This window comes from Panulirus ornatus, chromosome 58 (genome assembly GCF_036320965.1).
Source record: "Panulirus ornatus isolate Po-2019 chromosome 58, ASM3632096v1, whole genome shotgun sequence".
NCBI lineage: Eukaryota > Metazoa > Arthropoda > Malacostraca > Decapoda > Palinuridae > Panulirus > Panulirus ornatus.
Genome location: NC_092281.1, coordinates 37159035 through 37169709, shown reverse-complemented (window position 1 = coordinate 37169709; position 10675 = coordinate 37159035).

Here is a 10675-nt window from a genome sequence, read left to right as displayed (position 1 = left end):
GCAAGGCAGCAGGTTTGGATGGTATTGCAGTGGAATTTATTAAAAAAGGGGGTGACTGTATTGTTGACTGGTTGGTAAGGTTATTTAATGTATGTATGACTCATGGTGAGGTGCCTGAGGATTGGCGGAATGCGTGCATAGTGCCATTGTACAAAGGCAAAGGGGATAAGAGTGAGTGCTCAAATTACAGAGGTATAAGTTTGTTGAGTATTCCTGGTAAATTATATGGGAGGGTATTGATTGAGAGGGTGAAGGCATGTACAGAGCATCAGATTGGGGAAGAGCAGTGCGGTTTCAGAAGTGGTAGAGGATGTGTGGATCAGGTGTTTGCTTTGAAGAATGTATGTGAGAAATACTTAGAAAAGCAAATGGATTTGTATGTAGCATTTATGGATCTGGAGAAGGCATATGATAGAGTTGATAGAGATGATCTGTGGAAGGTATTAAGAATATATGGTGTGGGAGGCAAGTTGTCAGAAGCAGTGAAAAGTTTTTATCGAGGATGTAAGGCATGTGTACGTGTAGGAAGAGAGGAAAGTGATTGGTTCTCAGTGAATGTAGGTTTGCGGCAGGGGTGTGTGATGTCTCAATGGTTGTTTAATTTGTTTATGGATGGGGTTGTTAGGGAGGTAAATGCAAGAGTCCTGGAAAGAGGGGCAAGTATGAAGTCTGTTGGGGATGAGAGAGCTTGGGAAGTGAGTCAGTTGTTGTTCGCTGATGATACAGCGCTGGTGGCTGATTCATGTGAGAAACTGCAGAAGCTGGTGACTGAGTTTTGTAAAGTGTGTGGAAGAAGAAAGTTAAGAGTAAATGTGAATAAGAGCAAGGTTATTAGGTACAGTAGGGTTGAGGGTCAAGTCAATTGGGAGGTGAGTTTGAATGGAGAAAAACTGGAGGAAGTGAAGTGTTTTAGATATCTGGGAGTGGATCTGTCAGCGGATGGAAACATGGAAGCGGAAGTGGATCATAGGGTGGGGGAGGGGGCGAAAATTTTGGGAGCCTTGAAAAATATGTGGAAGTCGAGAACATTATCTCGGAAAGCAAAAATGGGTATGTTTGAAGGAATAGTGGTTCCAACAATGTTGTATGGTTGCGAGGCGTGGGCTATGGATAGAGTTGTGCGCAGGAGGATGGACGTGCTGGAAATGAGATGTTTGAGGAAAATGTGTGGTGTGAGGTGGTTTGATCGAGTAAGTAACGTAAGGGTAAGAGAGATGTGTGGAAATAAAAAGAGCGTGGTTGAGAGAGCAGAAGAGGGTGTTTTGAAATGGTTTGGGCACATGGAGAGAATGAGTGAGGAAAGATTGACCAAGAGGATATATGTGTCGGAGGTGGAGGGAACGAGGAGAAGAGGGAGACCAAATTGGAGGTGGAAAGATGGAGTGAAAAAGATTTTGTGTGATCGGGGCCTGAACATGCAGGAGGGTGAAAGGAGGGCAAGGAATAGAGTGAATTGGAGCGATGTGGTATACAGGGGTTGACGTGCTGTCAGTGGATTGAATCAAGGCATGTGAAGCGTCTGGGGTAAACCATGGAAAGCTGTGTAGGTATGTATATTTGCGTGTGTGGACGTGTGTATGTACATGTGTATGGGGGGGGGGGTTGGGCCATTTCTTTCGTCTGTTTCCTTGCGCTACCTCGCAAACGCGGGAGACAGCGACAAAGTATAAAAAAAAATATATATATATATATATATATATATATATATATATATATATATATATATATATATATATATATATATATATATATATATATATATATATATATGTATAATCCCTGGGGATAGGGGAGAAAGAATACTTCCCAAGTATTCCCTGCGTATTGTAGAAGGCGACTAAAAGGGAAGGGAGTGGGGGGGCTGGAAATCCTTCCCTCTCGTTTTTTCTTTTTTTTTTTTTTTTTAATTTTCTAAAGAGAAGGAACAGAGAGGATATTCCCGCAAAGGCTTAGTCCTCTGTTCTTAACGCTACCTCACTAACGCGGGAAATGGCGAATAGTATGAAAGAAAAAAAAAGATATATATAAAGTATGAATAAATGTGGCGGGGTGGCAACGAGAATGAATAAAAGCAGTAAGTATGAAGTATGTACATGTGTATATATGTATATGTATGTGTATGTATGAATATGTATAGGTTGAAATGCATAGGTATGTATATGGGCGTTTCTGCACGTGTATGTGTATACATGTGTATGTGGGAGGGTTGGCCCATTCTTTCGTGTGATTCCTTTCGCTGCCTCGCTAACGCGGGATACAACGAGAAATTATAAGTAAATAAAGTATACAAGTAATGGGAGTGTGTGTTTGTGGTAGTAGTGCGTGGGTGTGTTAAGCCTGGAAAGGAAGGCCAGTTAAAGTCCTTTTTTGTAGACTGGAGGTTTGAATAAGGGGTATAACGGGCCTATGTATAGTGAAATACGTGCTTGCCATTGGTTGGCAATGATCTACCAATGAGAGGACTGCATTTGATATACTTTGATAAGTTGTAAGGGTGAAATTCCTATGTATTGTTTGGATTAAGTATCAGTAATTTAGTAATGTCGTCTTCGGTGGCGCGAGCGCGTTTTATGCACTAGCAGACACAAACTCCCTCCCTATTGGCTGAAGAAAAGCCATAAGCTCCGCCCAGACTGCCTCACTTGTTCCAGATGAAGGTTGAAAGGCAATTTTATACAATTATCTCTATGTATATATGGAAAAAAGTTAAATATAATGGTGTCATAAGATAGAGCTTGCTCTGTTGTCTATGTTCCATGATATGCATCAAAGAAAAAATGCACATTTCACAAAAGCACACGATGATAGGCACAGAAGGTACAACTGCTACTTTTACGTCCATCTGACCCGGTATATATAAGAATGTTCCTACGTATACATCATCTTTTCTAGCCATTCGAGAAGGTTCTTGCTGCTCCTGTCTCGGCCACGTGTTAACCACGTGGTTGATGGAGGATTAACTGCCAGATCCCACGAAGAGAGAAGAAAGAAGACAGAAGACAGAAGACAGAAGACAGAAGAGAGAAGACCGAAGAAAGAAGTGGATTGTAACGTTGCCTCCCGCGTTGGTCCTTCCCGCGGGAGACCGTTACGGTGACGACGCCGGCAGGCTGTTCCCTCACCACCCTCGCTGCTCCCCACACCCACGCGTTGCCTCCAGTCCATCTTCACATCCCTTTTTTATTTTTTATCTTTTATCATCCATCATCCATCTCTCGACCGTTTGCTTGAGCAATCTCTACCCCAGCTTCCCCACCCCATTCTGGAAAACTCATTTTCCTGAGGAGTGGAGGCTGGAGTGGACCTGTTCTCACCTGACGGGGTGGAGACCCTCACACTATCTCTTACCTCTCCCCTACCTTGGACCGTCGAGCCTCCCTCACTCACGTTTTCTCGCACTAGGACACTGATGCCACCAACATGCCGCCCGACATACGTCTAAAATCCCTCATAACTGATTGTCTCCCTCCTTCTACGTTCGAACTCCTGTCCATCGTCTTTAAGACCACTGAGATCCATCCTACTAGGGTCATTCAATTCCCTTCGAACAAATACCAGTTTAAGATCTGCTTGGGCAAAGATAGTGATTTAGATAGAATCCTATCTAAGCCTCTCCTTGATGAACTAGCTAAAAAAACTACCAAATCGTTCAGGACCGCTGCCCCCTTCAAGCTAGATGTACTATTATTGCCTACAATGTTGATGAATCTATCTTGTCCCTCAGCCCTTCGGAGATTGTTGAAGTCATCAATGGCGAAAACAATGACGTTAATGTCATCAACGTCTATAAACCGAATAACTCCAGATCAATAAAGATACAATGTTCAAACCCGACCGAGGCCGATCGCCTGCTCTCCCAGGGAGTCCTGTTCCCCATGATCTCTGTGCCTGCAAAATCCCTGAAGAAAGATGAATATCTCGACGTACAACAATGTCTCAAATGTCTGAAATACGGACATGAGACTAAGAACTGTAAAGAATCCCACCAAACCTGTAGTCAATGTGCGGAAACTGGTCATGGTTTTCGTGAGTGTAAGGTTCAGGCAGCGAAGTGTGTCAACTGTAAAGGTGAACACGTTGCTGTATCTGGGCTGTGCCCACGTAAGAAGGAGCAACTCCGCGTAGTGCGTCAGGCACAAAAAACCAACTCACCTCCTTCCACAAACCCTCACCTCTACGCAACAGTTGCTGCTGCTGCTCCTCCCCCTGCCTCCCAAGCTTCTCCTATCCCAACTACTAATTCTTCAGACCTCCTCACCCTACAAGGTAGGATGCATGCGTGCTACCTAAAAGCGTTGTTCCTGAGCAGGGAAGATAAGTCGGAATTCATCAGAATTTTCGATTTGCTGCTTGTTCATAACAACCTACCCAATGTACGAACTCCACCTGAACTCCTCAGCTCCCGCGCCACCAACCATCCCTCACCGACCCCTGTCTCGTCCGCCACCCTGACCCCTAACGAAAACGTATCCCAGGAGACCCCCAGTAACACTTCCAACTCTCCCCCAACTACTCAACCTGTCACCCTCCCAACTTCCAATACCCCCTCCGCACCCCTTAACACAACTCCATCCACAACCCCCCAACCCAACACCAACAATCCTACTGTATCTCCAAATACCGATTCCTCTCCCACCCCCACCGTCCCAACTTCCACCACCACGACAGTTCCCCCTGAACCTCCACTCACCAATCCCCCCTCCCCCCTCCCCCTCCCCCTCCCCCTCCCCCTCCCCCTCCCCCTCCCCCTCCCTCCGTCCCGCGCCTAACCCTCCCAGAGGAGCCCCAGCACCTGACCTGCCGACACCCCAGACAACCCACCAACGGTCAACCTCGACCTTCAAATTGTCGACAATGACCCTCTCCCCTCCCCTCTCCCCTCTCCTGACCCCTCACCAGATAGATCCCGACCCAAGACTAGAAACATGATACACGTGAAACACTCAAACGGTGCGTCAACGGCCTTCATCGCCAACAGACACAGAAGGCCAATAAACTTCCATAAGTCGTAAAATGCTAAAAATCTTACAGATTAACGTGCGCAGCTATCACAATGGCTGTCATCTGATTGCCACTCTCCTTGAAGAGAAAAAACCCGATGTTGTGATACTTAACATCACATGTATCACCAACGGATACAAAATTAGACATTACGGGTATACATCACGACAGTCTCCAGACAGTAGACACGAGGGAGTCGCCATTCTCATACGCAACACCATCGAACACGAATACCTCGCCATCTCATGGCAATACGAACACTTTCTAGCAGTTAAGATAAATACAATACATGGCTTCATTATCTTCTCCACTACATGCTCTCGACCCAACACTACGATTCCACTCCATGATCTCTAAACAGTATTCAATCAAACACATATCCCAGTCTACCTTCTAGCTGACCTCAACGCCCAACACAGAACCTTCCACCACAACAGAAACAATTCTCATGGTGATGACTTATTCGCTTTATACTCTTACAAACATTTTAACTTCCTCGGACCTTACTTCCACACTGTCTTCACTGGCCAAGGAGGAAAAGGCAGACCTGACCTTGTCTTCTCCAACAGAGCCAGTAATTATCTTCAGAATTTGCCATCTCCAGGACCACTGTGTGGTTCCGACCACATCCCTATCTTTCTTCATCTCTCGTCTAACCCCATCCTCGTCCCATCACCCTCACACTACCACTACAAAAGAGCAGACTGGAAGAGCTTCAAAGACACTCTCTCCAACTGCACTTGCACCACAAACTACGAAAATCACCCAATAATACTAATAGACACAGAAATAGAACATATAAACGAAACAATCATACAGGCAACTGACATTTCTATCCCCAGATCTTCATTTACTTCAAGATACTCCTTTTTCCCTTCTTCCAAAACAACAAGACTCATCTCGTGCTACCGTCGACGCTTTGAGCAAAACAGACATCGGTTGAGCCTAGTACAGTGGGACCTCACATCACTACGAAACCACACACTCAACAGCCTTCTAGAAGACCACAATAGACACTGGAACTCTCTCATCAGTACAACAGAACAACACCGAATCACAACTCCTCAAGAGTTTTTGAGCAGAATCTGGAAACTCAAAGGAATACCAAAAACAGACTTTAATGGGCTAAATGACGACAACACTCTACACCATAACCCACAAGACATTGCCAACATTTTTCGAAAACACTGGGAAGGTATCTTTCACCCTCACCCCCCCTCACCCTCTGGTGTACGAAAACACTCAAATTGTCACACAACACATACAAAACAGACCCAGTCACTTCTACCCAGAACAGATCATACACCTCCAATCGCTTTCACACGACCACCTTCTCACAACTCCCATAAGATCGAGCGAGGTCAAATTCCACCTCCTCAGATCGCCCAAAGTAGCACCATGTAACTCAGGCACTGGTTACCAGCTACTTACACATCTCCCTGACACCACTATTAGAGCCATCACCTTCCTCTTCAACGCAGCACTAGCCTCTGGCTATTTTACCGCGGCCTTCAAAACTGCAACAACCACAATAATACATAAACCCAACAAGTCCAACAGAGACCCAATGAACTACAGACCCATCATTGTACTTGAGTCCATTGGGAAGACATTTGAAAGAATCTTAAACAACAGACTTAGACAACACCTTACAAACAACAACCTACTCTCACACAAACAGTTTGGCTTTCATCAACATCGCTCCACACAAGATGAATTCAACATCATAACGAACTACAAAAGAAACAACACGCGGACACACAAAATGACCGCACTCATCACAAAAGATGTTGAAAAAGCCTTTGACACCGTGTGGCACGATGGATTGAGGTATAAACTAAGCACCCAATTCCAACTCCCACGACCCACCATTAAACTTCTCTCTAACCATCTTAGCAACAGAAAAACCCGAATCAAATACAGAAACAATTATACAAACTACTTCTTCCTCAATGCCGGTATCCCTCAAGGCTCCGTGCTGGCCCTCACTCTTTATACACTCTACACAAATGATCTTCCCAATCCTATACACCTAGACTCCATCACTCTCCAATACGCAGATGATGTAACACAGCTAATCAGAGCCGCAACCCTCACACACTTAATCTGCAAAACACAACAGAAAATTGACCACGTTTCGCTTTGGGAGTTAGAATGGAGGATTAAATCAAATCCTGCCAAATCCAACATATCTTACTTTAATGTACGTCAGAGATACAACATAAGTAATGTCTACCTACACTCCCGTATACACCGTCATTTACCCATTCCCATCTCAAACACCAACACTGTGCTGGGCCTAAATTATGATGTACACCTGAGAATGAACCGACATATTCAGTCTAGATCGGCTATTGCGAGAGCGGAGCTCGCGAAATTGTATAGATTTAGAGAGGCGCAATTCAAAACCAAATTGCACCTCTACAAAGCATTAATACAACCACTTATCACTTGTGCCCCTTCAGCTCTTGAACTCGGAGCCAAATCCAACATCCGTGCACTCCAAATCATTCAGAACAAAGCTCTACGTTGGGTTTTTAACATCAAAGGGAACGAGTTCATCAGGAACACAGAACTTCACGAGAGAGCACGAATCCCTCCGCTAAACATCTATTGCAGTAAATTGTTTGAAAGACTAGTAGAGCGATTTCAAATACATCATACTCACTGGATTGATTACTTCAACAATCTCCGGGGAATAGATCACCCAGGTAACATGTTTAATATACAACCTGGACAACATCCAGTGTCAATATATCTAAAACTAAAAACCATTATAGATCTTGCTGTTAAGTCCGTGCGGGGAACGCCTTGGCAAAATCAGTGTCCATCGGCCAGAGATACGATCCATCTCTTATATCCCTTAAAAAAATAGAAATAAAATAAAAACGAAAATAGATAAAAAAAATACAAAAAATAAAATAAAATAAATTGATAAAGAAATGAATATTAAAAAAGATAACTAAAATAAAACCTTGCCCTCCACTCATCATCTCCGCCCTGCTTATCCTATTTTTCCTATGCAAGCTGGGTTAAGCCCTGGCTCTTTTCCTCCCTCTAAAGCTCACTTCCTCTAACAATTCTTGCTCTTTCCCCCCCTCTCTTCTCCCGCCTTTCCTTGGAAGGGACTTTTCATCATCATCATCATCAGATGGGAGGCAGGTTTGGGACGTGACTCAGGCCGAAGAGGAGAGAAAAGCTTGGGACAAGAGTCAAGCAGGAGGGGGGAGAGAGAGGCTTGGGACGAGAGTCAGGCAGGACAGGAGAGAGAGGCTTGGGACGAGAGTCAGGCAGGACAGGAGAGAGAGGCTTGGGACGAGAGTCAGGCAGGACAGGAGAGAGAGGCTTGGGACGAGAGTCAGGCAGGACAGGAGAGAGAGGCTTGGGACGAGAGTCAGGCTGGACAGGAGAGAGAGGCTTGGGACGAGAGTCAGGCTGGACAGGAGAGAGAGAGGCTTGGGACGAGAGTCAGGCTGGACAGGAGAGAGAGGCTTGGGACGAGAGTCAGGCAGGACAGGAGAGAGAGGCTTGGGACGAGAGTCAGGCAGGACAGGAGAGAGAGGCTTGGGACGAGAGTCAGGCTGGACAGGAGAGAGAGAGGCTTGGGACGAGAGTCAGGCTGGACAGGAGAGAGAGGCTTGGGACGAGAGTCAGGCAGGACAGGAGAGAGAGAGAGAGGCTTGGGACGAGAGTCAGGCTGGACAGGAGAGAGAGGCTTGGGACGTGAGTCAGGCAGGACAGGAGAGAGAGAGAGAGAGAGGCTTGGGACGGGAGTCAGGCTGGACAGGGGCTACTGTTAATCAGGATGTTTGAACACGTAAGAGCTGATCTGTTATTTGAACACGTTGTTGAATGGGTGTTGACGGACTCCCATACAACCCCTGCCAGTGTGACCTGAGGGGACACACTGGCCAGCATCGTCACACTGTTCACTAGAGTGTGTCGTAATGTGTCATAAGACTATACCCCAGAGTACTACAGATGGACGTACACGTTTTGTTGTAATAAATCTACAAAGGCCGCCTGATCTTCATTAAGTACCACAGACGAAGAAGGCCTGATTTCCTTCCTATCAACCCACGTGACCACAGACGACCGTCACATCTACTTCATATTTCTACGTCTGGTGTTGCCAGCAGTCATACAAGCCTACCTGACACAGTCTTGGCGCTCGCTCTAGTGGACGTTAAGGGCGGAAACTACGGCCAGCTACGTTCTCCATCACCCGTACCTCAATGCAGTGAAGATACGTCTTTATTGCATTGCTGACACTCTCCCGCTTGCAAGGACATCAAGACAGCGCCACCACCGTGCAGTGTTGTCATCACATCCAGACGTGTCAAGCAAGGTCAGCCATCCTGCCAACACCAACGTGGAGGTCATCTTGTCAACCGCTCCAGAGACGCGTCATCATCAGCCGTGGCGACATCCCAGACGTCAGCATCGCGTGGTCCAGCCCTTGTCGCTCACTCAACTTTCCTGCTAGCGAGTCGCTACTCTGCACACATCTTCACCTCGCTACACCCAGCGAGTCGCTACTCTGCACACATCTTCACCTCGCTACACCCAGCGAGTCGCTACTCTGCACACGTCTTCACCTCGCTACACCCAGCGAGTCGCTACTCTGCACACATCTTCACCTCGCTACACCCAGCGAGTCGCTACTCTGCACACGTCTTCACCTCGCTACACCCAGCGAGTCGCTACTCTGCACACATCTTCACCTCGCTACACCCAGCGAGTCGCTACTCTGCACACGTCTTCACCTCGCTACACCCAGCGAGTCGCTACTCTGCACACATCTTCACCTCGCTACACCCAGCGAGCCGCTAGTCTGCACACGTCTCCACCTCGCTAAGCTACACCCAAGACGTCTTCGTGAGCGAATCTCCCATTCAGATAAGAACTATGTCAAAATGGTTCAGTCTTTGAGATATGCTCCTTGTGTGTGTTACTAGTTCCTAATCTATAAATATAGACATATATATACTTTTGGGTAATATGAATATTCATCTTTGTAGTTTAGCAGATCAATCTAAGTTTTCAGTTATTCTTGCATATATTCTTTCTTATGTATTCATACATTGGTACTATTGTTTTTAGTGATGACTACTTTCACGTACAGAATCTTGTATTGATATGTTATATTGTTATGCCAGACTTTTCATTGCCTTTATTTCATTACAATATTTTCAAATGATATTCACGTTATGTATTTTGGATTAGGACAATAGTGTTAATTATATTTTGATTTTTTCGAAGGGATTATTACTTAAACACTTTAAGTCAGATTGTATTACATGTCCGAAGATATTCCATGCGGTAATCGTAAAGGTTCATATGTACTTAGGAATTTACCTAGAATCTCTTATTATAAACGGAACCAACCTTCTAAAATGGTGACGTCACACAAAGTTGTTTTGACAGATTCTGGTGACACAGATGACCCACAGAAACCTCCTTACACGTTACCACACCAACACCCACCTCCCCCTCCACATCACAAAAACTCAGGACAATCAATTCCTTCACAAAAACTGTTTTTACACTAAAACAAGCTAGGGAACCACACGAGTTATTTGATGGTAAACTGTCAAATTCTGATCGGTGGATTAGAAATGCAGAGGACATTGTTGAAGATAATGGTGATTCAGGAGACAGAGCGCTTATATCG